Genomic DNA, 26155 nt, shown 5'->3' with positions numbered 1-26155 from the left:
ACCTATGAGAAAGAAAACACACACACAAAATGACTTTTATATAATAGCAGAGATATTATCTTTAACACTGTGCTGTTTAATTCTCTGAATGCATTCTAAACTGCTTAAAGCAAAGATCAAATAAATGTATTAATTATCTTAAACCAAAATTTTAGTTTTATTATGTCCATAGACTTTTAATGTGGGCACATAGATGTTTACAACTCCAAATTTATTTTGCTTTACATGGAGTTATCTCCCCGTGGTGTGTTGTTCAGCTTCAGCAAATTTCACAATGGCTGACTTCAACGCGCTCTCATAAGAACGTGTTTTTCCGCTGTAAAAAAAAACAAAAAAAAAAAAACTACTTAATCAAATTAAATTAAATTTTTTTCAGAGATCTTCAGTCCAAAACGGATACGTACAATATAACCTTTTTTCAATATTTTCATTTTTTTAATGTCTTGACTAAACTGTACAAGTGCCATATATATATATATATATATATATATATATATATATATATATATATACCCAGAAACCTTTTAGGTTATATAATGTTGCAAGATGTAAAAAAGAAAATACCAGATTTATTTTGGTAGTTCGATTAGTACTTGAATACATTCAAAATTATTAAGATATTGCGTTTTGTGTGCTACTGAACAATAGGCCAACTTCAACAGAAGATACGTCGTTATAAATATAACTCTTTATTAAAAATAATGTCATAGTTCATTAGAAGAATGATGATATAGATGAAATGCCTAATTCCTAGGCATATTTAGTTTTAAATGTTGATGAAAATCACATATCAGCACAACAATTGCACAGAAACGATACTTCTATCGCCTTTGGAAAATTTTTCTGAGTACTGTTACCAAATACTACAAGAAATTTCAGTTAAATGAAATAATTCCAGGTGTGCTTAATTGTTTAATCTTTTATTCAAGGACTAACCCTGCTGTTTAATAAAGAAATCCAAATAAGATTGTTACCTAAACTTAAACAAAACTAGAAAATAACAATTTAATGATTATTAATGCCTATAAAGGGTTTATAAAATAAGCAGACTGCAATATGTGATGTTGAATATTGTCGATGTAAAACAAGTCATGGTTACTATGCTATTAGTTGTTGAGTTTGTTACAGCATACCTTGATGACATATTAATGAAAAGCAAAAATAAACTTGCAAATATTCAAAGTATTCAAGAAAAGGAATATGGCTTCAAACTTAGCTTACGAAAGTGTAAATTTTTCTAATTGCAATTGGTAATTGAAGAAAATGGCAGAAGACCTGATCCAAATTTTGACAGAAACAATGAAAATATACTAGCACCGATGAATGTAGCTATTTGCTTGATTATCAGGTTGACAAGAAAGTTCTTGCGTGTTTTAACTTTTAAATTCAGATGAACATATCTTAGCTCAAACAAAAATTTATTGATCAAAATAAGCACCATCAGCATCAACACATTTTTGCCAACGCAAAACAAGTGTATTTATGCCATTAACATAAATATCTTGTCTTTTGGTGGCAATGAAGTCACTGAATGTGTTTTTGATATTTCTTAGGTTTTTGAAACATTTTTTGTGCAGAAAGTTGTCGAAATGTTTGAAAAAGTGATAGTCGGTAGGTTAAAAGTCTAGAGAGTATGGGGGATGAGGTAGTTTTTTTTTTTTTTTTTTTTGTTCAACTTCTGCAGGGTCGGTTTAGCGGTCAAGCATTGTCATGGAGTAGAAGTTGGCCTTTTCTGTTGACTAATGCTGCGTGATGTTGTCGAAGTTTCTGATGCATTTCATCCATTTGTTGACAGTACTTCCTCTGATGTAATGGTTTCGCCTGCATACAAAAAACTAATGGATGAAACCAGTCGCAGACGACCAAACAGTCAGTATTTCGGTGCAATTCTGGTTTGGAGAAGTGTCGTGGAGCTTCATCTTCCTCTGACCACTGAGCTGAGCATTACCGGTTGTCGTAAAGAACCCAGTTTTCATCACAATTCAGTCGAGAAATGGGTTGTTCTTGTTGCGTAAAAGAAAGAAAGATGGCACTTCATAACAGCGTTTCTTTTGGTTGTTGTTCAATTCGTGAGGCATCAAGTTTTTTTGTCTTTCCAATCTCTCAAGTGGTTGGAAATTATTGTATATGTTGCATCTAATTTAGAAGCAAGTTCCCGAACAGTTGTGCATGAATTGTCTTATACAACGAAATATGGATGGAAATCAGGTGGTCGTGCCCACATTATAAATGAAAAAGAAATACTAAGAGTTTCATGACAGGCATTCTGGAATTAGCAGGATGAAATCACTTATGAGAAGTTAGGTATGGATAAGGAAATAGAAATGCCTCACTGAATCTTGCTTTCCTGACTGCTGGAAAATTGCTTCAATGGTACCAGTTTTCAAGAATTTTAGTGAAAGAACTGACCCACTCAATTATTGTCCTATTAGCCTCTCTTTTTCTCTTTGAGTGCTTAATCAGTGGAATTCTAGTCCATCACCTCATAGACACTAAACTTCTTTCAGATTGACAGTCTGAGTTTAGGCAAGTTCATTTTACTGCTGATATCTTAACTGTAATCTCTGAACATATATACCACACACTGGATAAGGCAGAGGCGGCTAGGGCAGTAGCTCTAGATATATCTAAGGTATTTGGAATAAAAGTATTCTCATTAAAATGAAATCATATGGATTACTGGATGACTACTTAATATAATCAGATCTTTCTTGGAAATATTCAAGTTGTTCTCGGTGGTCATACCTCCAAACATGGTATTAATGCAAGTGTACCACAGGGGTCGATTCTTCAACTTTTATTATTCCTGATATTCATAAAAGACATCCTAATAAAATTGTCTTGAGAGGTGGGTACATTTGCTGATGACACCATGCTCTATAACAGAGGGAAAACAAATAAACACTTATCTAAGGCAATGGCTGAAACCTTAGAGGATGACCTCCAGTCTGTAGTGGAACGGGGATGTAAATGGATAGTAACATTCAAGGCTGCTAAGTCTAAGTTTCTCTCCTTAACAATTACAAGAAACCTTCTCAATCACTCATTGCCATGACTAATATGTTGCCTGCAAGTTCTTTGTTCAAACACATCCGCTTAACATTCACTGACAACATGAATTGAAACAAATACATTGAGGACATTGCCAAGGTTGCTGCAAAGAAGGTGGGCTCTTTTTGCTGTGTTAGAAAATTGCTCGCACTTGATAGTATCCTCTATCGCTACCGTTTGGCCATTGTTTCCACATCTGGGCTGGTGTATCTGCCACGTGGCTGATACTGAGCCTATTACCTGATGGTAGCATTTCGCAAAATGGTCTCAAGAAGTAAAATATAACCCCCCCCCCCACACACACACACACACAAAACTTACAATTAATTCATTATAGGAGATAATTGCAAGACTGGTTCTAGTAATTATCGTTTTGGACAATGGTACACAATTCTCTCGTAAGGAATTTGAAAATTTGTGCAAATTGCTAGTGATTAACTGTTAAAGATCGGCACCATATCATCCCAGGTCAAGCGGATTGGTGAAGAGAGCCATAGATGTGTTTAAAAGATTAATAAAGAAAGCAAACAGGATTCAAACTGAAAGCGAAGAACTTCAAAAATTCCTGGCAATCTTTGGCATTAGCAATATGGTTTCCATTCTGCTAGATCAACAGCAGATGTGCTAGCGGTTATGTCTCATAGAATTAGTGAATCTCTTGACGGAGGCTTCCTTTCTACGGCAATTGTTCTAAACATATCAAATGCCTTTGATAGTGTATGGCATAAAGGTCTACTTCATAAGATATCGAGCTATGGTATAGCTGGAAATGTTTTCTCAATTATTAAATCATTTCTGTCGGATAGGTTCATAAGAGTAGACGATGCACGAATTAATTCAGCTGAATAAGTTTTGCGAAAAAGATTCAGTTCATATTTGACAAATTGTTTTTTTTATTTAAAAAAAAATCTTTTTACAAAGGAGTCACCACTTATCAAGGCTCAGAGGACACTCGAGGATAAGGGTTAATGTGTATACATTAGTTCTGGGATTATAGCGTAGTAATCATAAGTAGTAGAGATTTTGTAAATTGGATTATTTAGAGGAATGGTTCATCATCATCTACTCTTATGAACCTATCCGACAGAAATGATTTAATAATCAAGAAAACATTTCCAGCTATATCATCTGCTGTTGATCTAGCAAAACAGAAACCATATTGCATGTCACAAAGATTATTTTTGCTGTGGTGGTTGACTACTTCTCTATTGAATACAGATTCCAGCAACTTACTCAGATGAAATATGAAAGAGATTAATGACATTTAGAAAAAGGGCTACAGGCCAAGTGATAAGATTAGTTAAGACTACCAACCTGTTAGTGAAGGCAAAGTTGATAAGGCATCAGTTACCTATTGTGAATGGACCAACTATATGCTAAATGGGAATTGTCTCTAGAGCAAGTATGAGCATTCTAGTCACCAGTGATGAGAAGATCAAGATTGAGTACAGTCTACTGCTGACTAGAGAATATTGTAAAATCATCAGTCTAGAGTTGGAGGCATACACTGCGATGACAGATGTTGTGAGCTGTGTACCCCTTAGATGAATCTAAGCAAATTGAGGAGCGATGGGCTCCCAGAAGAATAAGGCAGCGAGGGCTACACTATGTCAGCTTGAGTTGTCAGCTGGGCCACTGTTATGGAGATGATATGAGCCATCCAAATGTGGAACTTTGGTCATGCAGTGACTGAGTCAGTGATACTAACCTCAGATGTGATCCGTATTCTCATAGAATAAGAGCGAGGTGAACGTTTGTGCTTCAACTGAATAGATGATGGGATGGTCAGTCCCGCAAGCCTAGCTTCCATACTTGACACACGTATCGCTGAAATGACAAATGCGTCACACTCTGCAAACGCTGTTGCAATAGTTGTATTCAGCTGAAGCCACATTCAGCTCATACGTGAGTTACATGGGAATATTTGATTCGCAAGTGGTCCCCAATCACAAGTATACACACTTTAAGGGTAGTGTGATCAAAGCAGACCTCTGTTATAGTGCCAGAGCGAATGCTTTTCAAACCCAGCCAATTTTGCAAAATCAGGTATCTTAATGGGAATGCATGGGGGGGGGGGGGCTTGACTAGCAGAGGTGATAAGTATGCACAGGTCATATGAGTCCTGTTATAGAGCAAGTGGGAGCTCAGCCCCACTATCCAGCTCGAACAAAACCAGATCAGAATTAGGGTTGTTCTTTTGCCCATATTGTTTAATTATGCCATTGACTTGATCAACCACAATGCACTTGCCAAATTTCATGGTGTCTTAGTTGGCTGCAGCTATTTCCTGACTTCACTACACTGAGAGGATAACCATTCTAGGAGAAAAGTTTGGTAACATCCAATCAGCCATAGACAAAATGTACCTCTTTGCATCGAACATTGGTATTAAGGTAAATGATACAAAAACAAAATATCCTCTGCAGGATTCCTACCCTCCGAGAAAAGCACAATTCTTCTCCATGGGGAAACCAAAGAAGTTGTTGATCCCTTCAAATACCAGGGCTCAATGTTTGTTGCCACGGGTCAGAGTATGATGATGTTAACGTCCGAATCAACAATGCCCAGCATGCTTTCAGTTACCTACAACCCCGTCTGTGATTTGGTCTCAAAATCACAGATGGCCACAAAAGTCCAGATTTATCAGGCTCTTATTCGAACGATTTTTCTTTATTACTGTGAGACCTGGCTGATGAGAACTGCAGATCTCAAAAGATTGGTAGTGTTTGACTTATACTGGCTCCTGCAATTCTGTAGGTCCACTAGCACCATTTTGTCTCCAATACACAAAATCTGGATGTGATGCCGGATTATCTTCTTTAACCAAATGCTTTTAAAGAGAAGACTTTGTTGATTTGACTATGCTGCGTTCCGTAACACATCCACAAAATAATAGCTCCAGAACCATTCCAAGATTCATGAAGACGCCTGTGAGGCTAGCTGAAGACATAATTACACACTATCCAAACCGATGTCGAACCTCCAGTTTACTTGTCTACAGTGTTTGTCACTGGTTTCAGGACTGGTTGTAAGAGAATATTCTTTTCATTAATTTGACTCTCGAGTACATATCAGTTAATATCTTATGTTTTTAGATAGTGATATGGTTCTCGATTGATTAACTGTGTCGGATATATCCTCAAGAGTCAAAACAATGGAAAAAATATTGTGTCATAGCCCTAGTCATAGCTACCTTAGCCGCTGCAGACCATCGTGTGTGGTCTGCATTCTGCATTCATTCAGGATGCTGTGTGTTCTATATAGGAGTCAACTCCCACCATCCTGAGTGAATGCTGCCAAAAGTCAAAACAGTGACAAGATTTACTTTTTGAATTATCACTTAAGAGACCCTGGTTGGAAAGCATAATCTATGTATATACAGAAACGACCCTCTTGACCGGTTCTACGCATGCGTCAGATGATATCATGACCTGATTTACTTTAAATAGTTGAAAAACTGAACCAATTTCATCTATGTCGCGTTAGCTCAGTTGATTAGCACGTTGGTTCATTATCTAAACATTTTGGGTTTGAATCGTGGTGTGAGATGTTTTTTTTTTTTTTTTTTTTTTTTTTCGATTTTTTTTAAAATTTAAATATTGAACCAGTGTTATTTAAGCCATTTTTTACGTAACATTCGTTTTTCTGTTTGTTTTTTTTATTTTATTTTTTTTTTACTTCGCTTATCCACCCCCGAACACACACCCAAAAACACCCGGGTACCCACCGATTTTTTTAAATTTTAATATCGAAACAGGCTTATTTAAGCCATTTTTCACGTGTTCGTTTGCCTTACATTAGTTTTTTTTGTGTTTTTTTTTCCGCTTAAGTTTTAACGTTGTTTTCTTTTTTTACTTCGCTTATAACAAACAAACCTGGTCATTGACGTCGTCGTCGTCGTTGTAACGCTCGATGACTTCCGGTTGTGCACCTGTCAATTTGGTTCTTACTTAAATAAATTCAAACATCTTTCACTAACTCCTTCTGGCTGGCCGATTTTATTTTCAAACCGCCTCAGGGCTTCGGGTTCGATCCTACTCCCTCCCCGTTTTTTTTTTTTTTTTATTTTACACCACACACACCTACAAACACCCGGGCAACACCGGATACCCCCGCTAGTCTATAATATAAATCTCACCTGTCTGTTTAAATGTATGTATGTATGTATTTTTGTATGTCTCGCAAAAACTTTTGACAGAGGCAACATATTTTCATGAGATCGGTATCATTTTGATATTCGACCCTTCCAACGACAAATATCGAAAAATTGGCCAAAAATATTAATTCCTTCACCCTCAATTGGGCACTTTTCTAAAAGAAGGGGATTGCTTTTTTCGCTAATATTTTCGAAAGTCATCCGCTCTTTTTGATTGTCTAGCCTTAATTTAAACCTATGTTACTTCGGGTTTGACGATAAGCGCAACAGCTAACGCATCACATTTTTTTTTTCCACTTTCTTTTACTCCTTCGCAGGTTCAAGCCTGCATGTCTACTACCACTTTCTTTTTTTTTTTTTTTCTCAACACACACCTACAAATACCTGGGCAACACTGGGCTCCCAGGCTAGTCAGAAATAAGGGAGGCAAGATGATGTATAGAATTATTCAAAGTAGAAGGTCCAAACGCATCTCAACCAAATTTTAAAATGTGAATGATTAGATGAGAACAACCTATGGATATATGTACGACATGTTCAACATATGTACATCTCCCCCATTTCAGTTTCTAAAATGCATTCAAGCAAATGTAAACTGAAAACAATGGAACTTGATCCTAAGAGGAAAAAAATATAATGTCCGGAGGATATAAGAACTTTCAGAGGATATGTGATGTGGCTCAAACATATGATGGATTCACATATATTTAAAGAGAACAAATTGGTCACAGTCAGTTGAAGCTGTGAGCTGGAAATGTGAACACTTAGTGGTTTATTAAGTATAGCCAACAGCTGTTGATACCTGATACGGACTTCTGCTATTGTACCTAAATTGAAACCTGATATGGACTTCTGCTATTGTACCTAAATTGAAACCTGATACGGACTTCTGTTATTGTACCTAAATTGATACCTGATACAGACTTCTGCTATTGTACCTAAATTGATACCTGATACGGACTTCTGCTGTTGTACCTAAATTGAAACCTGATACGGACTTCTGCTATTGTACCTAAATTGAAACCTGATACGGACTTCTACTCTTGTACCTAAATTGAAACCTGATACGGACTTCTGCTATTGTACCTAAATTGATACCTGGTACGGACTTCTGCTATTGTACCTAAATTGAAACCTTATACGGACTTCTGCTATTGTACCTAAATTGAAACCTGATACGGACTTCTGCTGTTGTACCTAAACTGAAACCTGATACGGACTTCTATTATTGTACCTAAATTGAAACCTGATACGGACTTCTGCTATTGTACCTAAATTGAAACCTGATACGGACTTCTGCTCTTGTACCTAAATTGAAACCTGATACGGACTTCTGTTATTGTACCTAAATTGAGACCTGATACGGACTTCTGTTATTGTACCTAAATTGAAACCTGATACGGACTTCTGCTATTGTACCTAAATTGAAACCTGATACGGACTTCTGCTATTGTACCTAAATTGAAACCTGATACGGACTTCTGCTATTGTACCTAAATTGAAACCTGATACGGACTTCTGCTATTGTACCTAAATTGAAACCTGATACGGACTTCTGCTATTGTACCTAACTTGAAACCTGATACGGACTTCTGCTATTGTACCTAACTTGAAACCTGATACGGACTTCTGTTATTGTACCTAAATTGAAACCTGATACGGACTTCTGTTATTGTACCTAAATTGAAACCTGATACGGACTTCTGCTATTGTACCTAAATTGAAACCTGATACGGACTTCTGCTATTGTACCTAAATTGATACCTGATACGGACTTCTGCTATTGTACCTTAATTGAAACCTGATACGGACTTCTGCTATTGTACCTAACTTGAAACCTGATACGGACTTCTGCTATTGTACCTAAATTGATACCTGATACGGACTTCTGCTATTGTACCTAAATTGAAACCTGATACGGACTTCTGTTATTGTACCTAAATTGAAACCTGATACGGACTTCTGCTATTGTACCTAAATTGAAACCTGATACAGACCTGCTATTGTCCCTAAATTGATACCTGATACGGACTTCTGCTATTGTACCTAAATTGAAACCTGATACGGACTTCTGCTATTGTACCTAAATTGAAACCAACATCTTGTTCATCTTTCCTAGGTATGGTTCCAAATAGTAGCCCCTCATGTCCAAGTGACAATATGCCTTGTTAAGGGGGAATGTGATTTAAAAAAAAAAAAAAAAAAAAAAAACTCTCAATATTTTTTACTCTTTTTTGTTTTCGTTCTTCTTGGTCAGAAGTGAAAATTGATGATCAAATACTTAAAACAACACTTTGAGAATGTCATCATTGTCATATTCGGTGTAACATCAGCTGTACATACTTTAAATAAGTTATAGAAATTGACCTCCAAACTAGCTTATCTATGGTCAAGTCTTTCTCTTAAGATTAATTCATCACTTCTTCCCATGTTTTCTTTGGATATCTCCTGTGAACTGAACCAGCAGCCTCAACTACTAAGCCAAGAACTACACGGATCTACGGACAAATTTATCTTTGTTTGACCTTTGACAACTAAATATTTTCGTTTACTAGCCAAATAGAAAAGTTACTAGTCCAAACCCACATGATTTTTAGAATATGACATCTTCTTTCTGTGATGAGTATTTAGATCATGAAGATTTTTTGGTGTTTTTGTTTAATAAGTGTAATTCTAAATATACAACAAATTTTATGTTGATACTTGAAGGTATAAACATTCTAATTTCTTCAGATATTTTTTTTAACACCCTTCGTTAAAAAAAAAAAGTATATTGTTCTATTAAACATTTATTGCTTAATAAATTTAACTTTGTCCGTTTTATAAGAAAAAAAAGTTGAAACTACATTTTTCACTCACTAGTGAGCCTTGAAAGATCGACAGTGAAAGATATATAGTTGCCAAATGATAAGCGTTTTATTATTTCTAGTAGCCACTTTGAAAACATCACTCGCAAATGTGACTGTTTCACTTGCAATGTAGAGCCCTAAACTGCCAGCCATTCTTTCACCATGACCATACCATCAGAGTCTCCTGCACTAGACATATCTTCCAGTATTATTCCTCTGAGATCTAAGCCTATCTTTAAGAATCCCAATACACATCCATTGTATCATCCTCGTATCATTTTTCTCTTCATGCAATGCATATCCTCAACCTTCACTGACCATGTATCACTTCTATATGTTATTTCAGTGTATGCGCATGCCTTGCTTAATAGTAGTAACACTGTAATGGTCAGTAATGGCAGAAGTTCCATGAACTTACTCCATCTGTTCCTAACTTTTACGACCTACCAAAGTAACAAAAATTTTAAACAACTTTAATAGCTTCATTATCCATATTTTCTTAACTTATTACCTGTCTCTATTATCTTGCACTTCTTGCCCAGAAAGTGGTTATCCTCTTTCAAACTGTAATTCCAGTGCACTTATTGTGTACTGAATGCTTTCAAGCACAGCAAACAATTGAATTCCTTTCCGTAAACTGAGCAAGGAAACATGTCTCTAAGAACTTTCTAACACTACAACTATTGGCAGTCACTTTAGTCTTAGTATCATGGACTTTGAAACCTTCCCTTTTCGTAGCTTTTCTCTATATGTTTAATTTAACGAGTAGATCTTCCATTTGTTTCACAACTTCTCTATCTATATAAGAGCCAGGTATGCCGAACGATGGAGTACTGTTGCCACATCTGGGCAGGAGCTGCTAGAAAGGACTTGTCCTGCCTTGATAGAGTTCAAAATAGACTTTGTAGCCTCGTAGGAGATGTCCTTTTCTATTCCCTGCAACCTCTATCTCACAGAGGAGATGTTGTGAGTTTGTCTCTGCTTTATCGTTATTTTCATGGCAAGTGCTTGACTGAGCTTCAATCTATGGTCCCCCCCCTCCTCGCCAAACTTTCACAAGAAACACTCGTCTAGCTGAAAACACTATCAATAATTCCTCCCACTCTTTATCTGTGCCTAAACCTAAACGTAGATTCCATGAACAAAGCTTCTTTCTTAGAAGTGCGCGCCTGTGGAATTGTCTTCCATTTTCCTGCTTTCCAGCTGACTATAATATGGTCATCTTCAAGTCCAACATAAACAAGTTCTTGATGAATCATTCCACTTAAGTTAACAAATTTACCGAATTTCCATTACTAACGATTACAATATTGTCCAATTGATTACTGTACACTCTTAACCCTTATCCTCGAGTGGTCTCTGGGCCTTGATAAGTGGTTATGTCTATGTCAAAAAAAAAAAAAAAAGCTGTTTCCTAATCACCAGCATACGGCATCTTTTCTGGGCACTTAAACTTTCTGGGTGATGCTAATAAAGCATGTCTGATTGGAATCAAATGGAAAATCTTTTGAACCAAATCCATGCGTTTTGAGCAAATCTTTTTTTTCTCAACCATGGCAAGTGCTCGTCTGAGCTCCAATCTATGCCCTCCCCTTCACCAAACTTTTATAAAAAAAAAAATACTCGTCTAGCTGAAACCATTATCAATAATTTCTCCCACTAAACCTAAACGTAGATTCCATGAACAAAGCTTCTTTCTTAGAGCTACACGCCTGTGGAACTCTGTTTGGTTTCCCTGCTTTCCAGCTTACTACAATATGGTTGTCTTCAAGTTCAATGTAAACAAGTTCTTGATGAGCCGTCCCCTTAAGTAATCCAATTCACCAAATTCCCACTACTAACGATTACTACAATATTGTCCCATTGACTACTGTACACTCATTAACCCTTATCCTTGAGTGGTCTCTGGGCCTTGATAAGTGGTGACTCGTTTGTAAAAAAACCAAAAAAAAAAACCTAATAAAATAAACATTTCAATGATTATGGTTTATAATGAAAATCTGTGAACTCTGGTGTACTTTAATGTTTTAAAGTTGTCACTAAATATTCTGTTATTTTAACACAACTTTGAGCATTTGTGTACACTGTTTAAATAACCTTCAACAAGTCGTTTGCTGTTAGTTTATGCAAAGTTCACTGGAGAACATCTCTTTACATTCTGTCAAAAAACTTACCCCAAATTCACAAAAGCAAAATACATGTGTTAAATTGCCTTTTTTTGGGGGGGGGGGGGTTATATCCACACAGATTATATAGTTCTTTCAAAAGGAAAGATATACCAAAGATTGAAAAAAATAATCACTGATGCATAAAACTAAAGTTAATAAATTAAAAAAAACGTTTGCTAACAAAATCGATTTAATTTTATAAACTTTTGATAATAATTCCTAGTGACACTTGTGTACTATCCATTTCAGTTTCTTTGGAATCATTTTATGTTTTTTGGAGGAATTTGTCTCTTTTGTTCACAGCACAGAGTTCCTCATTGCGTTGTGGACATTTGATGCGTGGGAACAGTGATAAATGTGCACGCATATCAAACTTTTTAAATTAACGACTAAAACAAAGAATGCGAACATTATCGTGTTAGATTGCAATCAAATTGAAAATCTGATTTTATCTCGTTTTTAAACCAAACCAACGTGACGTTTGTATATTTTTGAGATGAGGGTTGATAATTATTCGTTGTATTATTTTGGATTGTTTGGACTATTATTTTCATCTTGGTTGCTTTTTTTTTCCACAGCATTTCAGCCGGTGTAACCTTCGACTGTCTTCAAGTGCATTCACACTAGATGTTATTGGTGAAGGGTGAAAAATGTTTTTTTTTTTTTTGCTTTGTTTCCCCAACGTAACATAGCCGTTAGAAATTCAAAACACAAGATGGTTGAAGGTTACATTGTCCGAAACGTAAAAAAAACAAAAAAAAAAACAACCAAGATGAGAATAATAGTCCAAATAATACAATACATAATTATAAATCCTTATCTCAAAAATATACAAGCATTAAAAAAAAAACTGGAATGGACACAGATTTATTTGAAAAAAAATAAATAAACTTGCCGCTATTTGCGTTTTAAATTTTTAACAGCTCCGTTCAATTGGGAAAGCAAAAAAAACAAAAAACAAAAAATTTCACCAATAACATCCAGTGTGGATGCACCTGAAGACAGTTGGAGATAATATCAGTTGAAATGTTGTTAAAAAAAAAAAAAAAAAAAAAAAAAAAAAAGCAACCAAGCAATCCAAATAATACAAAAAAAAAGCAACCAAGCAATCCAAATAATACAAAAAAAAAACATGTTTTGTGTGGCTCTATATTTCTCCTGCCCGTTTAAATAAATTTAAATGATCGTAATTCACAATAAAAAATTAATTTATTTCTGTACATTTTATAATTTTATGTGAGTTCTGTTTTTAGTCGCGTGCAAGTGACTATAAGTCACTTTGTTGGTCGGTCGGCCTGTCCATAAGACTTTTGTGCTTGGCCTTTTTGGTTAAGATCAAAAGTCTGTTCTTAATAGTTTCTGTTCTTGGCTTTTTAAGCTTTTCTTGGCCTTTTGGCCAAGATCAAAGTGTAGTATATTTTGTGGAGAACATTGATCCGCTGCTGCTTAGGGAGAAAAGAATGGTTTTTCTAGCGATACTAGCAGTAGCAAGGATAGTCATATGGATCACACGCCTCAAGCGAGTCCACAAAGGGATATCTGTTCTGGATCGGGATCTGATCGTCTACTTTAAACATCTGCTTAAAGTAAAGATCAGATGCGATTGGAAGAGGTTGCCTCGAGTGGCCTTTGACAAGAGGTGGGTGCATGACGCTAGCTTGTGCATCTGACAAGGCGCCAAGTTTGAATTCGTGTTACCACCATAGGCATAACACATGCGGTACTGGGTCCTACGGAGCCCATCCCGCTAGGTTAGACAAATAAAAAGTAAAGAGACTCTTGACTGGTGGTACAAATGAGATCCTGTCCCCCGATTGTGTTTTTTTTTTTTTTGGCACTAGAGAACCTTCCGAGGCTACCCTACCACTACCCCCCCTATCTTTTTGTTTTATCACCCCTTGGTCAACCCCTACTCGAAGGTCACCGCCTAATATATTCCCCTTTTTTGTTTTTAACAATCTATTTATTTTACTCCCTACACTCGATATGAATTCTTCCTCATCCCCATTAGGGATCTCCCCGCTTGTTTTCGGAGCCTCGGAAAACAGTAGGCGATCTAACTACTTAGTAAGGTCCCTCCCTGAGCTAATCTAACAATGCACTAGGAAATTTTATTTTTTGTATATTTTTTCTAGATTTCCCACTCCCCAACATGAACTGTTTTTCTTCCAAATTCAAGAACTTTTTATTTTCCAATGAATTGAACTTTTTTCACACACACACACACACACACATTTTAATAATAATAAAAAAATGCACACACACACACACACACACACACACATACAGAAAATGTATATATATATATATCCTTTTTGCAAAAACGCTGGGGTTTTCATTAGTTAGTTTAGATTCCACAGAGTGAATGAGGTATTGTGGTAAATGTTGCCAGTCAAAAGTAAAGTCGCCACAGACGCCATTTTTACTTTAGTTACAAAGACCCTGCAACACATCCCCTCCCCCGATCTTATAGGGCCTTGTGCCTAAATTTGTTTTGTCTTTTGGAGATTTTACTTTTTAAAATTTTTTAATTTTATATTGTAATTTTTTTAATTGTAATTTTTTCTTTAAACGAAATAAATTAAATATGAAGATCAAAGTGTAGTATCTGTTCCGGCAGATACTGCAACCAAAGACCATATGTAGGGGTAACCCCACATATCAGACCTTGGTCAATGTAGGGGCAACTCTTCACACCAATTGTCACTATCCAGCTCCCCTACTCCCCGGGGAGTTGGTCTCCCATTTCCCCTTCACTCCTCACATTAAAAATCGGCCTTGTGCCTAATTTGCTCTGTGGAGGAGCAAATAAATACCCTTTTCTTGGCCTTTTGGCCAAGATCAAAATGTAGTATCTGTTCTTACTACATGCTGTACTTATGTTTGTAACTTTGTGATATAAAGTGGGGGATCACTTTTCTGTATTTTTAATGTAAAATGATCATCCACTTTACAACCAGTCAGTCTCAAAGCCATTCAAGTCATTCGCCAGATCATTCAAGTTGTTTTTGAAGGATTCCAGTTATTTTTTTAAGCATTCAAGTCATTCTTAAGGTCATTCAATTCATCATTAAGTTCATTAAAGTCATTCTAAGTCATTTACTTTTTATTTATTTAAGTCATTTCAGCCCATTTTTCGGTCATTTTAATTTATCTTTAGAATTTCATGTCAATCCTACATTCACGCATTCATTCATTCATTACACAAGAGCATGCGACTAATGGCTATCGGCCTTGTTCAGTCCAAATCTGTTTTTATTTTATTTAATTCTTTTTTAAAGATTAGAAATCTTTTGTATCGCTATTTCACTGGGTTTTATTTCTTTTTCCTCTACCCTTGCTTTATCTTTCTTTCATTTTTTTCCTGTTTTTCTTTTTTCTTCTTCCATCTTGATTGTCCTTATCACTTTCCTCTCATGATAGATCGCTCTGAAAAGTGAAAAAGTAAATTTTGTCACAAAAAGTTAAGATTTCAAACGATTTATGATAGGGTTAATTATGACTTTTGGTTTGTCAAAGAATGATTGTCTCCTCCTTCCACAGCGTCTTACTCCTAATGTTGATTTTCTTGTTTACTAAGATATTTCATTTATTAAACACTTTGCAAATTATTGTTTGGGTACTTGTTTAGTTTAATCAAGACATTAAAATATGAAAATATCGAAAAAAACAAAAAAAAAAAACTTATATTGTATGTACCCCTTATGAAATGAAGTTTTCCGGAAAAAAAAAAAAAAAAAAAAATTCACTTAATTTGATCAAATAGTTGTTTTTTTTTTGTTGTTTTTTTTTTACAGCAGAAAATCAATTTGTTATGACATTGAGCAAAAGGTATTCATGTTTCGATTTTTAGACCACGAAGGAAGGAAAAGAAGCTATTATTTAACATGGGGAGGGGGTGTCAGTGCTTTAGACTGAGTTATCTCCCAGTGTCCCCCCCCCTTCCTCGTTGTCAAAATTTCAAACATGGCTACTTTCAGCTCCTGTCATAAAAAATTGTTTTTCTGGTGTAAGAAAAAACTACTTGATCAAAATTAAGTGAATTTTTTTTTTTATAGAACTTCATTCCATAACGGGTAGATACAATATGACTTTTTTTTCAATATTTTCAATTCTTAATGTCTTGATTAAACTGTACAAGTACCGTTATTTGTTATGTTTTTACTACCAACCTGTATTTGTTCTTCCCTCTTCACGTATGCACATCAATTGGGAAATTTATCTGGTTTCTATTTTTTTTTTTTTTTAAATTTTTTTTTTATTATCTACTCACATCTTTACCATGTGTGTATTTATATATGAAATAGTCCAAACTGTGTTTGTTCATAAATAGTCAAAGGATATTATACGTTCACATTAGGTTGAAGAAAGTTCTTGCAAAATTTTTAATTTTGATTTAAAATTGTTTTTTCAAATAAGTTTTCATTATCATACCTTTACTGTAGATATTTTAAAGAGCATTTTTTTTTTTTTTTTTTTTTTGCTCTATCTAAATGTTTAAATTACAATTGTCTTCTTTTCAGAATGTTGAATACAAGATGGAAAAAAAGCAAATTTGCACAATTTTCTTATTTCAATTCAAGCTAGGCCGAAAAGTTGCTGAAACAGCTCTAGATATAAACAAAGCATTAGGTCCAGGAACCATTACTGAATCCACAGCCCAATTGGGGTTTAAGAAATTTGGTGGTGGCAACGAGTCTTCAACATGATGAGCATAGTGGTTAGCCATCGGATGTTGACAACGATCAATTAAGAGCCTTAGTTGAAGCCAATACATTCACAACTGTTCATGAACTTGCTTCTGAATTAGACGTAACATATACAGCAGTTTCCAACCAGTTGAGAGAGATTGGGAAGAAAAAAAAACTTGATAAAGAGGTGCCTCACAAATTAAACAACAAAGAGAAACGTCTTTTCCACCGTCTCTCTCTCTCTCTCTCTCTCTCTCTCTCTCTCTCTCTCTCTCTCCCTCCCTCATGGCGTCTCTCTCTCCCTCCCTCGTGGCGTCTCTCTCTCCCTCCCTCCCTCGTGGCGTCTCTCTCTCCCTCCCTCCCTCGTGGCGTCTCTCTCTTTCTCTCTTCCTCCCTCCCTCCCTCGTAGCGTCTCCCTCTCTCTTCCTCCCTCCCCTGTAGCGTCTCCCTCTCTCTTCCTCCCTCCCTCGTAGCGTCTCCCTCTCTCTCTCCCTCCCTCCCTCGTGGCGTCTCTCTCTCTCTCCCTCCCTCCCTCGTGGCGTCTCTCTCTCTCCCTCCCTCCCTCCCTCGTGGCGTCTCTCTCTCTCTCCCTCCCTCCCTCGTGGCGTCTCTCTCTCTCTCCCTCCCTCCCTCGTGGCGTCTCTCTCTCTCTCTCCCTCCCTCCCTCCCTCGTGGCGTCTCTCTCTCTCTCTCTCTCTCCCTCCCTCCCTCGTGGCGTCTCTCTCTCTCTCCCTCCCTCCCTCGTGGCGTCTCTCTTTCTCTCCCTCCCTCCCTCGTGGCGTCTCTCTCTCTCTCCCTCCCTCCCTCGTGGCGTCTCTCTCTCTCTCCCTCCCTCCCTCGTGGCGTCTCTCTCTCTCTCCCTCCCTCCCTCGTGGCGTCTCTCTCTCTCTCCCTCCCTCCCTCGTGGCGTCTCTCTCTCTCTCCCTCCCTCCCTCGTGGCGTCTCTCTCTCTCTCCCTCCCTCCCTCGTGGCGTCTCTCTCTCTCTCCCTCCCTCCCTCGTGGCGTCTCTCTCTCTCTCTCCCTCCCTCCCTCGTAGCGTCTCTCTCTCTCCCTCCCTCCCTCGTAGCGTCTCTCTCTCTCCCTCCCTCCCTCGTAGCGTCTCTCTCTCTCCCTCCCTCCCTCGTAGCGTCTCTCTCTCTCCCTCCCTCCCTCGTAGCGTCTCTCTCTCTCCCTCCCTCCCTCGTAGCGTCTCTCTCTCTCCCTCCCTCCCTCGTAGCGTCTCTCTCTCTCCCTCCCTCCCTCGTAGCGTCTCTCTCTCTCCCTCCCTCCCTCGTGGTGTCTCTCTCTCTCTCCCTCCCTCCCTCGTGGCGTCTCCCTCCCTCCCTTGTGGCGTCTCTCTCTCTCTCCCTCCCTCCCTCCCGGCGTCTCTCTCTCTCTCTCTCCCTCCCTCCCTCCCGGCGTCTCTCTGTCTGTCTCTCTCCCTCCCTCCTGGCGTCTCTCTCTCCTTCCCTCCCTCCTGGCGTCTCTCTCTCTCTCCCTCCCTCCCTCCCTCCTGGCGTCTCTCTCCCTCCCTCCCTCCCTCGTGGCGTCTCTCTCTCTCTCTCCCTCCCTCCCTCCCTCGTGGCGTCTCTCTCTCTCCCTCCCTCCCTCGTTGTGTGTGTGTGTGTGTGTCTCTCTCTCCCTCGTTGTGTGTCTCTCTCTCCCCCTCCCTCCATCCCTGGTTGTGTGTGTGTCTCTCTCTCTCTCTCTCTCTCTACCTCCCTCCCTCCCTGGTTGCGTCGCTCTCTCTTCGTTGTCCCCCCCCCCCTCGTTGCATCTCTCTCTCTCCCTCTCTCTCGTTTTGTCTCTTCGCGTCATAATATTTAACCCTGCAATACCTATAAGCCTGGTACCATTACCAATCCCCTATGAAGAATTTATTTCCTACTTCAATAATAAGTGAGATTTTTTTTTTTTTTTTTTTTTTTTTTTACTGATCGTTTTCCAAATTGAAATTTGGAAAACGATCAAAAAAAAAAAAAAAAAAAAAGTCTCACTTACTGCCAAGATACAAAATAAACTCATGTATTTTTTTTTTTTTTTTTGTTTTGTCTTAAATAAAAAAATTCCACATGACTTGTTTCAAACATTTTTTGTAAATATATTTCATACCCTAAATGCGAAGTAAATTCATGTTTTTATTATTCTATGCTTTAAAATGATAATTCTAGGTTTATTTCTGTTTTGGTAACATCTATTTTTAAATAGCCCCCCCCCCATAATTTCAAACATTTTTCAGCTAAAAGTTAATAATTTTACTAATAACACTGATTAGTCAGTAGCAACCATATGTCATCGTCTGCTGTTAGTTTGAAATCAGCGCATTCTGTAAACTACGTCTATTTTTTTTTTTTTTTTTAAGTTGTTTAGATTTAATGTCATTCTCTTATAAAATTTCCTTCAAAGACTTTCGAATATACTTTCAAACTTGTAGTAATAAATGAATTTATAGTCACTAAGTAAACAACAAGCTAAATAAGGATCTTTATTTTTTAGGTCAGCGGTTCTCAACCGGGGGCGAATCGCCCCCTAGTGGGCGAAAATCAAATTTTGGGTGTCGATTTTCAATCAATTTTATCTGTGAAAAATTTTGACATTTTTGCGAGTAAATTTTTTGAAATTTTTTAAAATTATAAATGCGTAGCTAAACTATTAGTGCGAAACTTTAGTCACGTGACCTATGAATTGCTCTCTTATAAATGAATTGTCAGTTTTGAATATTCAATTTATTTCAGTAAATCCGATTCTCCAGTGACATTGTCTTACAAGTGTTTACAATTTTCATTCGCTCTGTTATATTAGATTTGTTCATATTTACATAAACAAAACACTAACTCAATATCCGGAACTAATGTCGGATGGCGACACACTGATTTGTAAACTTATTTAATGCAATAGTTGTATTCCTACAAACAGAAGGACAGTCAGACTTAGCTATCGAAATTCAAGCTCAAAAGAAAAATATACACTATCTTAGTTGGATCTTCCATAAGTTAAACGAACTCTCTCTTCTGCTGCAAGGAAAAATGATAACCCTGATAGACTGTAAACGGGTGATGAGAGCTTTTGTTGAAAAACTTAATGTTTCAAATTAATTTAAAATGAAGGCAATTTGATAATATACTCGAACTAGCGGAAATCGACTTATGTGAAAATGACATTGTTATTTATTGTAACCATCTGTCAGCCATGAAAAATGATCTAGAAATCAGATTTTCCGATTTATTTGACTTCACTATTGAGCCATGGATGATTGACCCATTCGATTGTGATCCTCTCAGTGCACACGAAAATATCCAGGAGGAAATCATCGAGATAAAATTCAATGATGAATTGCAAATCAAGTTCAAAAGAGAAACTTTGTGTGCATTTTGGCAATCAAACACTGTAAAATCACTGTATCCAAATTTGTGGTCACAAATGTCGAAAATCCTTTTATGTTTCCCAACATCATATCTTGTCGAAACTGGATTCAGCGCTGTGAATCACATTTTACAGAAGGAACGAAACAGATTTGACATTATTTCTCGTGGAGATATTCGTATCTGCTTGAGTAATATTAAACCTGACATTGAATTTTTAGCGAAACATCACCAATCTCAGGGCTCACACTAGTTAGACTCTCTACATTTCTTGTAAATTTGCAATAAAATTATTTTTAATTAATTTGTTTTCCATTTGCATGTACAGAATGTTTCTAGTGTTGGTTCGTCATAATTACAATATTTGTTATTATTTATTCTTGGAGGCGATTATGAATTAACTTAAGTCAAAAATAGCTTTTGGGAGCGATAGCCGGGAAAAGGTTGAGATGTATGTACATTCACCTAACAATTTAATGGAACAAAACATACCGTAAAAATTGAGTATAACTTAAAAATCCTATCTACAAAATAGCACGGCGCGTATCCTGCATAAGTATTAAAACCACACACACACATTCATTCCATTACGTGAATTTACAAAAACAAAAACACAAAAAACAGTTAGCGTTAATCAAGTTTTCATTATTATAATTGTTGTAAAATACTTTATTTGCATTAAATTAGTTTTCATTTAAAAATAAAGTTTAATTATATAATATTTATTTGTTTATTAAAAGCTCAAAAAATTATATTGAGAAATAGAATATTGTTTTATGACCAAAAATTATAAGGGGGTCCACCAAGAAAAAAAAGAAGGGAAAAGGGGTCCATGGGTCAAAAAAAGGTTGAGAACCGCTGTTTTAGGTGATTATGTGTGAGTATCTTTAAAAAAAAAAAAACTTAGTGGGGAAAAAAGAAAAAAATGAAAAAATAACAAGGATAATTTCAAATTTAGAGTACAGGGGGAGGGGGGGTAATTTTCCAAATTATTTTGATATTTTTTTCAATTTGAAATGTTAGTATATATACTAGCAAAGATACCCATGCTTTGCGTGGGATTTGCTGTACGCTCTGCCTAAAAAGTCCTGGTCTTAATCTTGACCTTGAAAAATAGTATGCACCATCCCTAGGTCAGAGATCATCATCATGTAAAGTTTGGTCATGATCAGTCCACTGGTGTGGATTGTAAGAGAGTTGTGTATACACACACAGAAATGCTACTATTTATATATATATAATTACACTAAATAAATAAAAGATCCTCTTAAGGTCACACATAATTGTCAAAAAAAAAAAAAAAAATAGGAAACCGGATTTGTCTCCCATAGAAAAAATCGTTCACTGTCCTAAAACATTAGAATGCCTTTAAAATCTAAAATTTTACCACAAAATAGAAAACCACAAAAATGTAAAATTTAATATAAAAATTTATTTTTATATCAAATTTATTTATCTATAATTATAAATCTCACCTGTCTGTTTACATGTATGTATGTATGTTTGTATGTCTGCCTAAAACTTTCAACATAGGTGAAAATTTTCACGAGATTGGTATTGTTTTGAAGCTCAACTTTTCGGATGACAAATATCGAAAAATTGTCTAAAAACTACAAGGAGGGGGGTCGCTTTTTTTGCTGATATTTTCGAAAGTCGTCCCCTCTTTTTGAATTTAAAATGGATGCAACGGCTAAAAACGTCACCTTCAAAATCTGCAAGAATTAAAATATAGTTAAGTATACTTTACAACCAGGCTGTGCCGGGCATTTGTGCTAGCTTAGCTAAATATTTTTGCAGTTTAAAAAATAAAAGCTACAATAATATCAGAGTGTCTCCATTTACACTGAACATCTACAGAATGCCAACATCAATATATTACATATGAATGAGTCCCCTGTGGAATTTCCACAGGTCCCGCTAGTTTTTAAGTAATATCTGAATGGAAAAATTCATCTTTTCTTTATAGTTGCTGCATGCATGCTTAATTTGCTTGTAAATAGTTTAGTAGAAGTTGGTTATGCAACTTATGGGAATATTGGACAAAGGTTTTTACAGAAGATTTATTGGTACTTGCTGAAATAGTTATTAATTGGCTCCCAGTATGCATATTTGTGTTCGCACAATTAATTGGAATCAGAATTGGAAAAATTATAACATTTTGGGGTATCGATATTGGAATCTGAAAAATTTGTTCCTCTTTTCCAATGCGAAAACGATTCCTTGAATTATCTTTGTTTTATTTGATTTTGGTTTAAGAAAAATCTTCCATTGCTGGTAGTTATAAGATGAATATTTATTGATTTTTAATTAAAAATCTTCCATTGCTGGTAGTTATAAGATGAATATTTATTGATTTTTAATTACCAGTAAAATTAAAATTTATTGATCTCCCTCTCAAAAGTGTTTTTTTATGTTTGTGAAAATATATGCACATTTAAGATGTGATTTTACAGTAATCGGGACAAGATACTCATTTTATAGTCAAATATTTAGAGATTGATAAAAAATCGGAATCTGTAATTGTATTGGAATCGGGGGAAAATATTGGAATCGTCCCATCACTAATGTTTATACTAATTAATAGATTTTTTAGATGTAGATTTAAAAAAAAAAATCAAAAAAAATCTACCAGCTGAATAGCATAATTTGAAAATATATAGGTTGAGCTAGGAAGACATATCTTGTTGGTTTTCGTCTTTATAATTGGAAATCTCTGACCTATCTCTTGATTACTGGTTTTTTTTTGTTTTGTTTTTTTTTTTATTGATAATCTCATTTCTTAAGTTGTTTTTGTTTTTTTTTTTGGGGGGGGTACATTGACGAGACCCTCCATAGTTTTCTCATTGATATTTTTTTCATCAATGTATCTTTTTTTTTTTTTTAGTTTCTTATATGTATGTGACTTTTTGGTTCATTTATCAATAATGTGCTGTGCCATATGAAAAAAAAAATTTTTTTGGTTTCTTGATTTTATGGGAGTTATCCAAGAAGTTCATTACAGTTTTGTGTTCTCCTATACCCATAAAAATTGTATCAACACTAAGTTGTCTCACCATTGGACTATTTTTAAGAAAGCCTCCTTTAATCTAAAAATCTTTCCACTATTCTTTTATTAAATAGGTAATTTGGGGTGGGGGGATTTTTACAAGTTCTATCTTAAAAAGTTTGCAAAATTTCTAAAACTTTGGGTGTAAACTGTGTTCACTGTCATTCATGACACCAAGAGCAAAATTTAATAACAAATAATTCTTTCAGGATTCGCTAATAATAAAATCATACTTCAAACATTTTCTCCTCGGGAGAAATAGTAAAATCGATAAGTAAGTATTTATTTGTCCATTGAATCTTGGTATTTATGAGAAATGAAATATTTGAAATAAATTCCTGTATAACCCTCCTCCCCCCCGACACTTTTTCTTCAAAAATCGTGTTTTTTTTTTTTTTTTTTTTTTTTTTTCCACCCCCTCTCAATATCTCATCACTTGGTGGCTGAAAGTGTTTAGACAAAATTAAATAAATGATTTTCATTTATTTACATAAATAACCGTTTTCGCTTATTTTTTTTCTATTTACTTTTTATAGTGAAAAGTAGTCTTTTTTGCTGTATTACTTTACTTTGATCTTAAAACCAGCTCATAAGCTGACAACCAGAAGAAAAATAAAACCGTGTAAGTTCAAAGTTATTACCTTTTTGATTCTTCATTTTCTGTAAAAGTAAAGAAGAGCTTGGAGTCAGATGTTTCAAGACCTAATTTGGACATTTGCTGCCTATTTAGAATTACACTTAATTAAAACGAAAATAAAAATCTATATACTTGTCATGGGACAAAGATGTCATATTCCAAAAATCACATAAATTGGTCTAAAGGTTTCTTTTTTTTTTTTTTTTTAATTAAGAAAATCAAATTTTACGACTTTAACTAATTAAAGTTTTAATTATTTTAAATACAAATAAAATCTCTAATCGAATTGGATTGTTGCCCTTGAATTTTCTTGTTGTTGATTTATATAAACATTCTTTCATTCCAGAATGTTTAATATTTCCCATTGTCTATTGTTCTACTTCTGTGACTGATATTTCTCTCCCATATTTCTGGTCAAATTATGCATTTCAATAGATAATGGTGGGAAGCCTTTCATTACTCAAATGGAATTAATTTGCAAGTGTGCAACACATCAAATGCCTCTCTTCACAGGGTCGCCTGCCAAATATCCAACAGAATGGCTTGATTGTTAGTTAAGTTTCTTTCATCCATTATTCTTACTTTTAAATATTTATTTACTTTTCATGCATTCCAGATTAATAGTTTCTGAAGTATAGAATTTTTGTAAAAAAAAAAACAAAAAAAAAAAAAAAATTCTGGACAAGTCATTAAGTTAACTTTTTTTTTTTTTTTTCTACTTTTAAAGTTTTTCAAAAATCTTGGTGAAAATAACCTTCAATTTTTTTTTTTTTTTTTTTTTTCATTTTTTTTACAAAGCATAGTTTTTTCATTCTCAGGATACTGGATAGATCTCTAAACAGTACATGGTCATTGCAGTCAACACCATACTTTCTCACCCAATAATTATTCACTTATTTCAAACAGAAAAATTTGTCATTTACTTTTCTTTTCTTTTTTTTCTTTTTTTTTTTTTTCAAATCTGTTCAGGTATCCATTTAATCCAATTCTTGGTGCATGTCTTTTAGAAAATATATGTTCTTTTCATTCACTTTCAATGTTGAATGGTCATCCAGACAAGAAGTTAGATGTGACACATATTTACAAGAAGTTAGACTCTATGACACACATTTACTACCGCTGCCACCAACTTACACTATGAAATAGTTACCTTCATAGGGTAACTATTTCGTTGTAGCTCTGTTATTTCATTTATTCCTTCTTGCTATTGTTTATTAGTTACTGTACATTTTCAAATAAATTGGAATACTCTCTTAATGAGTTTCTTTCACACTTTGTCTATCACTATGTATAATTATATGATTTTTCCAAAATATATTTTTTAATAGCTCAGTTGTCAGAAAAGCACTGTTAATTAACAAATGATTCCAATCCTATTTACACTGACTTTTTTTGTGTTTGAAAAAGCAATAAAATCTAGCATTGTTTGAGGGTCTAGTAGCGTTGTTGAAGTTGACGTAAGTGCCGATCTGTGCACAGCGTTATGTGAGATGATCCTTAAAGATAATGAGGGGGTGTAGTTTGATATACATTGATTTGCCTATCGATGAGGCTTTACCCCACAAAAAGCCATTATAAAAAGACTAAAGTCGAGAGGGAGGACAACTGAGTTCTCGGAACTAAATTGAACAGGTCGGAATTTAGAATGTTGTATGAACGCTAACAAGAATTCTTTTCCTTTTTAATTACAGTTTTCAACAAATGTGCTTTTTTCATTCTTTTTAAATTATTTTATTTTATCAATTAGATAATTTACTCTTTCCCAATCTGTGTTTTCCTTATTATTTTAAGCCAAACTAGAAATAACATTAATTACAAAATGCATTGTTTGTTTATAAAGTCTCCTATAGATGGTATTATAACAAGTTTCATTGAATTCATTATTTATTATAGTTTCAATTTAATGACTTATTTTTTTGCATAGAGTTTTAATTATGAATATGTCTTGGGTCACAGACAGAAAATTAAAATTTTAAATGCTGGCCCCTACATGACAAATTCACTCCTAATGTATTTCATTTTGTTTCTACATAAATCATTTTGTTCTTGTCACATTGTACATTAAACACAAACATTCTGTCAGAAACACACAAGAAAGTAAACAAGGCGGTGGTTATTCAGGAATTAATTCACTCCTCCACCTCCATGCTTTCTAAAAGACACTTTCCTACACAAATGATGCTTGGAAAATGCGTCTGTTACTGGAAAATCTTGG

General features: G+C 35.4%; 1 protein-coding gene and 1 pseudogene across 10 annotated transcripts in view; both read left to right on the top strand.

Moving 5' to 3' along the window:
- Positions 1 to 26155, top strand: part of LOC145276914 (uncharacterized) — a 229912-nt gene that overhangs the window by 173415 nt on the left and 30342 nt on the right. The window lies entirely within an intron of this gene.
- On the top strand, positions 15039 to 15223 carry LOC145284451 (U2 spliceosomal RNA; annotated as a pseudogene).

Source organism: Euprymna scolopes, chromosome 1 (assembly GCF_053919585.1).
Source record: "Euprymna scolopes isolate OS-2025 chromosome 1, ASM5391958v1, whole genome shotgun sequence".
NCBI lineage: Eukaryota > Metazoa > Mollusca > Cephalopoda > Sepiida > Sepiolidae > Euprymna > Euprymna scolopes.
The sequence above is the reverse complement of the archived record's forward strand: the minus strand, read 5'-3'. Positions and strand labels throughout refer to the sequence as shown.